Here is an 11,950-nt window from a genome sequence, read left to right as displayed (position 1 = left end):
TAGTTTTAAGTTTAGAATTTGGTAATTTCGATCCATAAATTTCGAATTTTTATTTGAGAGAAGAATATGTGATTTTTCATTTTTAATAGTTTTTTTTTCATATTTTTTTTTAATTTTACTTATAAAATAAATAATAAAAAATTACATTTTATCCGCTAAAATAAAATTTAAAATTTAAATGATCTAAATCCTTAATTTAAGGATATTTTTAAAGTTTACATATATTTTCGATTTGGTTGGATTCAATTATTTTAAATTTTATTTTAGAATCGAAAAACCAATTCAACTGAAAAAAAAAACCACTAAGTAGTTCAATTTTCTGTTTTCAATTTGTTTGGTTTTTAATTCTTTTAGTTTGGTTCATCGATTTTATTTTATTTTGTTCAGTTTTAAACACTTTACCATCCAGTCCTAATTGTTTTAATAATCTTATTTTCACCTAAAACAACAACAACTTAAATAGAGAATGACTTATGCGTTTTCCTACGAGTGCACACAGGATTGAGTAAAGTTAAATTTGTTTTTTGACTCTAATATTAATCGAATCTATTTTTAAGATTCTTACTCGATCTTAGACTCGATGAAATTATATTACTTTCTAGTCACACTAAAACAGAGTCTAGACTAGGTGAAACCCATATCTAGATGAAACTTTTGCAAAAAAATTAAGATTTTCTGAAACGAAAGGTGTGACAGAAGATAGGATAAGAACTGCATCACATTCATACTCTATGTCCAGAGTTTTATTTTTCTCATTAATTTGGAGCGCAATATAGTTAGAATCTCCTCTTTCTATTTGAGAAATTAAGTATCATATATTTAAGTAGGAGCTTTCTATGGTGGGAAAAGTATATTCATGACCTCCAAATTTCAGGTATAGTTTAAAATTATAAAAAATTATAGGGGTAAATTTATAATATTAATTTAATTAATTCAAAGAACTAAAGATGACAGGTGCTCGAATATAATGCATGTTGATACCAGCAGCAGCAATCTCTAGTTTCCATGGCCGTCGTCCTCTTCATCCTCTAGCACATGCCTTGAGAACATCCTATTCCACTTCGTCGCTGTCGGTTCTTCTTCCACCTCATTCCTCAACACCACCCACTTCTCCTCTTTCTCCTACCTCAAGTGAAGAGGAAGCAAATTGTATTAATTTTGGGTTTGAATGGAAACTAAATTAATGGATCTCTAACTATCAATTTTAAATTTGAAATTTTCTCAACCGATTTCATGGATTATTTTTGAAACTCTTCAATAACAATAATAATAATTCAATTATATTAAGCAGTTTTTGAAAATTATAAATAAAAAAAGAGTGTTAGTGGAGATCGATTTTCACCATCGTCCTTTATCAACGGCACAAAACATGCCAACGAAGTTGGCGCTTCTTCCTTGCCGCCGAGAAAGACATCCAGAAAATAATATTTCATGAACTTTATTTAAATGAATTGGGACTCAAACTTTGGAACGGCAACAAGAAGTAATCATGGAGCGACAACGAAGCAAATTTCTCGTTCAAGATGAAAAGATTGTTGATGCTTCAGAGAGCGGACTCGACAGCATGACCCGCAGCGGCCGATGGAGTTGCGGCTTTGGTGACATCCATTGCTACGTTTTCATGGAGGCTGAGAAAAAGACCAAGTGACTTGACTTATGAGGCTGCATCTCTCCTCTTGGGTCTGTTTGTGTTGTGCTTCAGTCCAAAAAGACCAAAAAAAAAAAATTGGGACATAATTTTAATTTAACTTTTTTATGATCATTAAAGTAAATAATAAAAATTAGATCAAGAATGAATCACAACCACAAAAATAAAATATTTTAAGTTGGTCTTCTAAACTCCTCAATATACTTTGCCCACCAAAAATATTCCCACTAAGAACAAAGATTTACAAAAATTTAATATCTCAACTAATATTAAAAAAATACTCACTTAAATAAAGTTAACGCGATAGTTTTGTTAACGATGATACGTTAATTAAAAAAATATCAACAATCCAAACAAAAACAACTAGCATTCAAAAAATTACATAATTGATTAGTTTTTCACAAAATCATAGAAAAAAATTAAACCAAAATTGGTCAATTTTTCCCAAATCAAACAAAAGAATCACAAACAATTTAAAACCAAAACATATTCAGTAACAACAATATCAGCATTCAGCACCCAATAGTGACAAGGAATTAAAATTCTACAATATTCAACAACAATATTACCAACAAATGAAAATCAATGTTATTTAACAAAACAAATAATTACTTGCTCTATTGCCTTCAGAAGGGATACTCTATTGCCTTCGGAAGGGATGCTCTATTAAGAGGTGACGACAAACGTTGAACTATAGTCTGCGGGTGACGGGGAGAGATGCTGGCAAGGTGGGTGACGGCGAGAGTTGCTAGCGCAATGGTTGATGTTGAGAGTTGCTGGTGTTGTGGTTTATCAAGTGTGGTGGTTAGTGCTATGAGAAAGGTGAAGAAAGGGGAAACGGGTGAAGAAAGGACAGGGGAAGAAGTGAAGAACTGAAGAAGATTGGTGGTAAAGGGGAGAGTGAGATAGGAAGCACGAAGAGATGATGGAGGCGTGAAGGAAGGAGTTCTCTGCTGCGGCACTACGCCTTTGGGCTGAGTTTGGACGAGCACCAGCGTTTGAGACTTTTATGTGAGAGACAGAGAGCACCTCTAGTAAGGAACTCTCCCAAACCTTGTTGATGACCCATTTGTTAAATTTTTTTACATTAATTTTTGTGTCATAAACAGAAAATAGGTGTAACGACCCAACTTCTAGCACATCATGATCAATGGCAGCTGTCAGGCGCTACTTTACAGCTTTTCTTAGAGGCTCTAAACCTTATATTAAATATATACATATGAGTCTATAGCGCTAGTCGAGATCGCGTGTTAGATAGATATAACGAAATAGGTAATAGTTAAACATATAATAACTACATGAAGCATAGAATACACAGAAAATATAGTAATATATAATATCATACATATATGTCCGAAGGCTCATTTAGTACATCATAGTTTACACCGGAATTACGTCGTTGCTTATTCATGAAAATATTTATAGACTTCATTATTTAAACTAACAAACCTCGACTCACAAGAGCCACCTTAGTCTGGAACTTGTTCTAACTTATTTATATATATATTTACAAAAGCACCTACCCCTCTAAAATTCTATACAGAGTGTGGACAAAGATTACTACTGCTGCTGCTATTATTACTGCTACTATTACTCGTTCTAACTCATGAATATCTTGGAAGTTGAGGGAACACTGTGTTGAAGCAAAGAGAGAGTCATTGGACACACCCGTGATGTTGCTGCTTGTCTATCCAAATGCGGAGAACCCAAAGAAGATCATGCTGGTTCCCATCTGCAGAACGGGAGAAAGTAAAAGGGTGAGAACCTAAGATTCCCAGCAGGGTACTACTCGAAAAATTTGAAGGGGTCCACAGTCTAAGTCTAAGAATTCGCAAGGTTATAACAGTGATTAACATATAAGCAAGCACAGTCACAAGTATACAACAGAATAACAGTGAGCAATCACAAGCAGAGAAATACGGCAACCAAGTATGATGTATGCCTAGTCCTATGCAGGTCATGAGCTCATGCATCGGTTGACTGCCCATAATGCGACGTTATCTAGGAACTAGTCATAGATATGATTTTACCAACTGCGTACATTATGCATATGTGCCTAATGGACAAAGCCACATGCATTCTGACAACTAGCAATCGTCGCAGAACTTGACGCCATAGTATGCTAACAGTTGGAGGAATATGTTTCAACATAAAGTGGGCATCCCCCAATGTATGGTTCTAGTTCCGTCAAAGCAGAAACTCCTCCTCCCCAAATAATCTCTCAGGATGGTTCTGGTTCCGTTGGAGCAGACGCTCCTCCTCCCCAAACAATCTCTTAGGACCTTGGGGTTTATAATTTCTCTCTTCTGTAGCACATCTCAATAACCTTTATCTTTAAAGGACTTCTCTGCCCTTTTCTTTTTAAGTAAGACTTGAGTCTGATCTCTACTCTTTAAATCATTTAGTCTTTTGTCACATTTACTATTTTGCCCTTGGGACTTTCATATATTTTCAACTTTTGCCCTTTTTACTTAACTTCTCTTTTTATCATTTTCTTTAAACTTTTAGTGACGCTTTCACCACTAATATTATTACTTTACTATTATACCCTCATTTTTTTCTAAAAGACTTTTCTACCCTTTATTAAATCTTTATACCCTAAATTATCATTTTATCCCTAAGTACTCTAGTTTTCCTATTTATCCTCATTTATTGTCAAAATTTTATCGGATTGATCATAATATTTTTCTTTGACTAAATTATTCCTAATATTTTATTAAATACCAATTTTATCCCTAGAAACCTAAAATATTATTTTATCCTTTATTAATTTATTTACTTATTTTAATTACCGTTTTTTACCGTTTTACTTCTAACTTTTACTACAGTTTTATTAAGGCCCAAAACTTTATTTTAATTATAATTTTGACCCAAATAATTTATATAATTATTAATTTATCCTTGATAATACTAAGTTCAGAATTTTACTTATTTTTTATTTAAATTATATGTTTAACTATCTTTTTACTCGGAAATGATCATAACACTCTTTTTACTTTCACACACTTGTTCCATAGGATTAAAATCAGTTTTCTATCTTCTTTCTAACCCTCTAACATATCACTTTCCAGGTCTTTTAGTGGCTAAATTTTCAGGAGTACAATTTTTTATTTTTACCCACTTTTAGTGACGCTTAAGGCTTGAAACTTAAACCTCAAATGCTCTAATTAATTTTAGTGGTTCCATATAATTTTCAAAGGCAAATAAGCTTCATATAATACTTAAATAACAAGTCAAAACAAAGAAGTGCCACTAAATTTATAGATTATAAAATTAAGCATAAAATCACCACAAAGTAGCTTATATGAACACCAAACCAAGCACAAATATATTCTAACTACTCCTAACCCTTACCTCTTGTTTAATTCAATTCTTAAACCTCTCACACATCAGAAAACACTCACATAAATGCAGAGACATGGCTAGTGGTGGTGCAATATTTTCCTTGGCCAAAATGTGTCACAAAAAGTGATGAAATCAACCACTTTAAACTTGAATTTCTCTAGTTCCTTAGGCATGCTCCATATGGACTTCAAGAAAAAATTTTTATACATAGAAGAGCGCAAAAATTCATCATGGTCACTGCTGGAAAAATAAAAAAGAATGGAGAACCTTACCTTGTTGAAATTTTGGTAAAAACACATAAGAATTAGTGAAAACGGGTAAGAAATTGTGTTTGTATGGATTGGATTCTTGCAAAAAATACATGAAAAACAATGGAAGAGCTACTAGAATCAAGGTTGAAATACAGAAAAAATGTGTAGTATTTTTCTTTCTTTCTCTCTCAAGAATTCGGTAAAAAAAAGTGGTAAAAATGCATAAGTATTTGTAAAATTTGTGAGCAAGGTTTCTTTAAATAAAAATTCAGAGTTTTGGCTAAATTTATGATAGTAAAAAGGGTTAAGAATTTTGTGATCAAGGGATAAGTATTAATGAAGAAGGGGCGTGAAAACGAGTAAGTTTGGTCAGCGCTTGCGTATCGAGCTTATGCACAGTTAACCACAGTTAACTACAGTTAGTTACTCGGGGTTAAAAATACAGCAGAGAGGGGGTAAGCAGAAGAGATAATCTCGGCCCTAAGAGTAATAGAGAGGGGTGTGTTGCTTGTGAAACAAGCAAGAGGATTCAGGGTCTCTAAGAGTTATTTGCGGAATACTAGTCAAAAATTCGCTTCGGAATAATTTTTACTATGCGGTAAAATAATTAGCAGCTGAGATTTATTCTTAAAAAAATAAATCATGAATGGATGGCTAAGATTAATCTTGGGATACAATTACGAAGGTAGAAATTATTTCTACCACTGGTTCTCAGGTTTGTGGTTACTAACCTTTTTTTCGGCGCACACAAAACCACCACTAAAAGTGAATTTCCAGCTCAAAAAGTCTCTAGTGAGGTAAATAAACCAATGGCAATTAAGTCTTCACTTTTTATTAGTCAAATTTGACTTAGAAAAATTAATTACTCTCATAAAATTAAGTTTGATTTATTAATCATCTTTTTTTTTCTAATTTATTTTTGTTTTTTTTTTACCATTGGACCTACCTCACTAATTCTTGTTAAGCCATGGTTCGAAATTTTGCAAAATAAATTATAAAATAGCCTAAAAAATCAGTTTACTGAAAATCAAATTCTTATAATAGAAATGCAATCGAGGCTTAGACCCAATGGCAAAATTTGTTGTCTTACAAGGAGCTGCACAAGGGTTCGAACCCTGAGTAAGCTCAGAAAGTTATAAAACCCATAGTAGTAGTGGTGGTGTGTGTGCATGTGTATGTGTGTATTGTGTAAAAGACCAAAAAAAAAAAAACAAAAAATAAAGATATAAAATATTCTTCTCTTCTTTAATAGAAGGGACTCACTTTGATTTCTATTATGGTCTCACCGATTTAATTAATTAAATTAAAAATATATTAATATAGCTATTAAATTAATTTTTTTACAATAATATTATTAAAATTTATAAATTAAAAAATAATTCACTAGTATAAATTAATGACATACAAGAAAAAATTAATTTGCGATGACTAGTTCATAGGAAATTGATTATTATATAAAATTTAAAAACTAAAATTATAAAGGTTTTGTAGATTTGGACTTTAAAATGTATTTGATAGTGAAATTTGATTTGAATTTTGAGAGTTTGAAAGCTAAAATTGTTAGATGTTTAAATTTTGAAAAAAATGTAAATAATTTAAAAATAGTTGAATCGATTTGGATTAATTTTCGGAACAAAATCAAAATATTAGCAAAATACTAATTGTAAAAATTTGAGAAAAAATATTGAAAAAGACTAAAAGAATTATGATAATAAAAGTGTATGTAAATTGTATTTATAGAGCAAATTCCAACCACTATCAAATTCTAATGGTTTGTTTTTTATTTAAATTTTAATTTTTTTTCTGTTGCTAACTTGTCATGTGGCAAAATCTCATTGGATGTTCAAAGTCCCTCTGAGTAAGGACTGTCCTTCCTCGATCCAAGAGAAGGGACTCTTTACTTTTCTTTTCCAATAATTAGAATGTTGAATTTTCAGACAAATAGTGAATGGAAACACTACTTCTGTGACCAATAGAGCTGCTCTGAGAGTGTGTGGCTGTATGTCCTAACTTCTGTGACTTTGATGCAGAATGCTCAATGCTGCATACATTTTTTATATGGATTTAGCTGGGCTCATCCGAATCGGGTGATCCAAGCCTTGGCCCAAGTCTGATTTAATTAATTAGTAGGGCCATTTATTAAAATCTCAAATTTGACTTGGTCACAATGAAATAGGACCAAATTAGTCTTGATGTAGCCAAGTCTGGACCGAGTCTTCGAATCAGACTGGATCCTGTTCACCCCTATGTCTTACAATGTAAATGACTATAAATTTTTATTTTTGTTTTGTTAAGTACCTTATGATTATTCAAAAAAATTGACAAAGGTTGGATTGGATATTATTTTACTCTACTATTTACAAATTATAACTATAGAACAAGTTTTAGAAAAAATATTCAATTTAGTCTGTGAAAATTTTAACTAGTATCATAATAATTCTTAACTTCTAAAAATAAACAAATTAGTCCCTTAAATTGAAAAATGTGAATCCCCACTTGTCCTTTTCTAAGCCTCCATTTACATAATGATGATGTATATTATTAAGTGCCAAGTTGGCAATTTGAATCCTTGACTCTAGCACCCCTTGGCTCTCCGAAGAGAAGCCTTTGCTTCAATTGTGCATCGCATTCACATATTGTTGACTGTAAGGTTTCATTTTCATTTCTTTTTTTCGTCCTATACATTAATGGAGAAGGTTGTATGCAAACTAAACAAGTCAACCTATGGCTTGAGACAAGCTTTGAGGCAATGATTTACTAAGTTCTCTACTGCTTTGCTTGGTACTGGTTTTACTCAGTTAAAATCAGATTATTCTCTATTTCATAGAGGAATAGGATTCACTTGTTATGGTGCTTGTATATATTGACAACATCATTGTTGCTAGTAAACTTGATGATGTCGTTGCCCAAACTTAGCAGACTTTGCAAAGTCTTTTCAAACTTAAGGTGCTTGGCCCCTTGAAGTATTTCCTTGGATTGGAGATGGCAAAATCTAAAAAGGGCATTTGTTTGTCTCAACGAAATTATGCTTTTTCTTTGCTCGAAGGCATTGGTTTTTTGAATTGTAAACATGCCTCTGTATCCTTGGATTCGAACATAAAACTTAATGCAACTGATGGTGCTTTGCTCGAGGATGCATGATAATTAAGAGATTGATTGGTAGGTTGCTTTACCTCATTATTTCAAGGCTCGATATTTGCTTTGCTGTGAATAAGCTAAGCCAATATATGTCTATTCCTCGTACAACCCATTTAAATGCTATCTATCATATTTTGAGATATTTGAAGGCTGCACTTGGATAGGGATTGTTTTTTTCGGTTTCTTCTCCCTTATCTGTCAAGGCATATGGAAATGCTGATTGGGAGAGCTGTGCCAAAACCAGACGATCCACTACCAGCTATTGCGTCTTCCTTGGTGATTCTCTAATCTCATGGAAGTCGAAGAACAAGACAGTTTTGAGGTCCACGGTTGAAGCAGAGTATCGAACACTTGCCAATGTCATTGCTAAAGTTGTGTGGATTATGAGGCTGCTTCGAGATTTTGAGATACAAGTTAATTCACCTTTCATCTTCTGTGATAGTAAAAGTACAATTCTGTTAGGATTTGGTTGAATTAGTCCCACATTGCTTAGAATAGCAAATGGAGTGGGTGGCCTAGGCTATAAATATGAGGCTAAGTTCTCCATTTGTTTTTGCACCAGTCAGAAACACTTTAAGCTTGTATCTAATTTTTCTTTTCCTCTGTACTCTTTATTACAGAGTATTGTGAGGTGTAGTTAGATATTTACTTTGAGAGAGTGTGGGTGTACTGGGGTGTCGGTGAGAGAAAGAAGTCTATGTGTTGTAACAATTTTCACATAGTGATATTCTCTGGTTGTCATTTGACAACGGCCGTGGTTTTTTCTCCGGTAATTGGAGTTTCCACGTTAAATTCTTGTGTTGTGATTGTGTCTATTTTATTTCTCTGTCAAAGGTGTTTTCTCAAGGGAGAATGGTGTATTATTCCCAATAAGTGGTATCATAGCTTCGGTTCAGTGGGATTGAATTTTGTCCTGTGGCTTGAGGTTGATCTTTGGTTGCTGTTGTTGTTGCTGGAAGGCAGTGTGACACTGTGAGAGTGCTGTTTGGAAAGGTTCTGGCTAAGGAAAGACTTGGTATTTAAGTGTGCCCATTGTGACCCACCTCTCTTTCCTGGGGATCCTTCCTAGTGCACGGTTGAGTTATACTATTCCAGTATACGGTTGCAACAATGTCAGGATATTCAAGTGATGTGAAGCTTGAAATAGAGAAATTTGATGGAAGAATCAATTTTGGCTTGTGGCAAATACAAGTCAAGGATGTGTTGATACAATCAGGTTTGCACAAGGCGTTGAAGGAGAAGATCTCTGGTTGCTCTCTCTATGAGAGAAGATGATGTTCTCTAGAAGACAAGAAGTATCCTCATGGTATTACCGCACTGCCATGGATAAGGATAAGTTGTGGCAATCGGGTCCACAATTGCACACGGGCATTGGTTGGCGTTGAGATGCAAGGTGTGTAGCGGAGTTAGGTCGATGGCTGAAGAACTTCCAGGAAAAGCCAATTTGGAAGTTGCACCATGAATTTTCAGCAAGGTTTCGATTTGTACCAAGGCGAAATTCTTGGAGTGGTCTAATTCCAAGTGAGTATACTTTCATGGTGGAGTATGATAGTTCTCTGAACTATGATTGTCGGTATAGACAATGGCAGCAAAGAATTGTCGGTGTTGACAATGGAAGCTGAAGATGTGTGACTATTTCAATCAAGGTGGAGATTGTTAGGATTTGGTTGAATTAGTCCCACATTGCTTAGAATAGCAAATGGAGTGGGTGGCCTAGGCTATAAATATGAGGCTAAGTTCTCCATTTGTTTTTGCACCAGTCAGAAACACTTTAAGCTTGTATCTGATTTTTCTTTTCCTCTGTACTCTTTATTAGAGAGTGTTGTGAGGTGTAGTTAGATATTTGCTTTGAGAGAGTGTGGGTGTACTGGGGTGCCGGTGAGAGAAAGAAGTCTATGTGTTGTAACAATTTTCACATAGTGATATTCTTTGGTTGTCATTTGACAACGGCCGTGGTTTTTTCTCCGGTAATTGGAGTTTCCACGTTAAATTCTTGTGTTGTGATTGTGTCTATTTTATTTCTCTGTCAAAGGTGTTTTCTCAAGGGGGAATGGTGTATTATTCCCAACAAATTCACATTGCTGAGAACTCCACCTTCCATGAGTGTACTAAGTAGATTGAAATGAATTGTCACTTTGTTCGAAAACATATAAAAAATGGTACCGTAAAATTAGTGTATGTGAAGTCAGGACATCAATTTGCCAACATCTTAACAAAAGTTGTGCAGTCTACCTTGTTTAAGAATTTGATTAACAAGTTGGAAATCATTAACATATTTTCTTCAACTTGAGAGGTACTGGAAGAGTATCAGCTGATATCTTGCTTTACTTGTTATGATCATTATTTAATTACCACAGTTAGTTAGTTAACCTTATTTATAAAAGAATATTTTCTGTTAGAGTTTGATAGTTATTGTTGAGATGAGTCAGTATATAAATAGATGTAGCTGACATGTGTATGTGTATATATATATATCATCCAAGCTGATAATGAATATGCATTAAATTATTTCTCCAAAATCTAATATTGGTTCTAACATCTCAAGCTTTTTTTTCCCTCTTATTGTTCATTACCTATTGGTTCACTGTCTTCTAGCGTTTAGGGTTTTAAAAATTTCTATTTAGTCTGCTTTAAGATTTAATTGCATGTGTAAGTGTAGTTTAGGATCAATAATCATGGTCATGTTAGTGCATTTTTTTAGTTACATTGAATGATTAGTGTTGTATTTGTGCACATCCTTACTTTTTCAGTGAATGATCAATGTTTTGTTCATCATATTTATCAAAACTGAATTGATAATTGAAACTAGATAGACTATTGTGTCATCACATCACTGATTCAATCAGTATGATACAAATTATACCGATTGATCTGATTATAATTAAATAATTATATAAAATTTAATTTGTTGTTTTATATTCAAAATAAGTATATTTTTTTAGTTTTATTTTGTACTAAATTAGTTCTTATTTTTAAATTTTAATAACTCATCAATTAATTTATATTTATTATATTCTTTAAGTGTTTATAAGTTTATATTTATTATATTTTTTAAGTATTTAGGAAAAAAAATATTATAATCATAAAAATAAAAAATATATTCTAATCAATAAAAATTATTTTTTTGTTAAATTTTAAATATAATTTAATTTTATTTATGTAATATATTTAATAAAAAATATCATGCATAGCAAATAATAATCTTATTTAGTTTAATCAGGTAAAATTTGACTAAATTGATTCATTTAGTTTTAATTGATTTGATCAAATTTGACTAAGTTTGATTGGATTCAAATAGTGACCCAACTCGAATTGATGACTAAGTGACAAAATTTCTAATTCCACTGGGTCAAACTGAATTTGATAAATGTGGTTTTATATTGTTGTCTCTTGTTTTTTTCTTATCAGATAAATGATCTAATGACACTCATTTTTCACCATGATTAGGCGTTAGAATCACAACTTGAGGGTAGAATTATCTACATATTCAACTCATCAACTGGACTGATTCTTAATTCTGGATTTACAAAGACTACCTAAATGTGTTTGCTATAACTAGTTTCTACAA

This window comes from Arachis ipaensis, chromosome B2 (assembly GCF_059453495.1).
Source record: "Arachis ipaensis isolate K30076 ecotype BB chromosome B2, ASM5945349v1, whole genome shotgun sequence".
Lineage (NCBI taxonomy): Eukaryota > Viridiplantae > Streptophyta > Magnoliopsida > Fabales > Fabaceae > Arachis > Arachis ipaensis.
The sequence above is the reverse complement of the archived record's forward strand: the minus strand, read 5'-3'. Positions refer to the sequence as shown.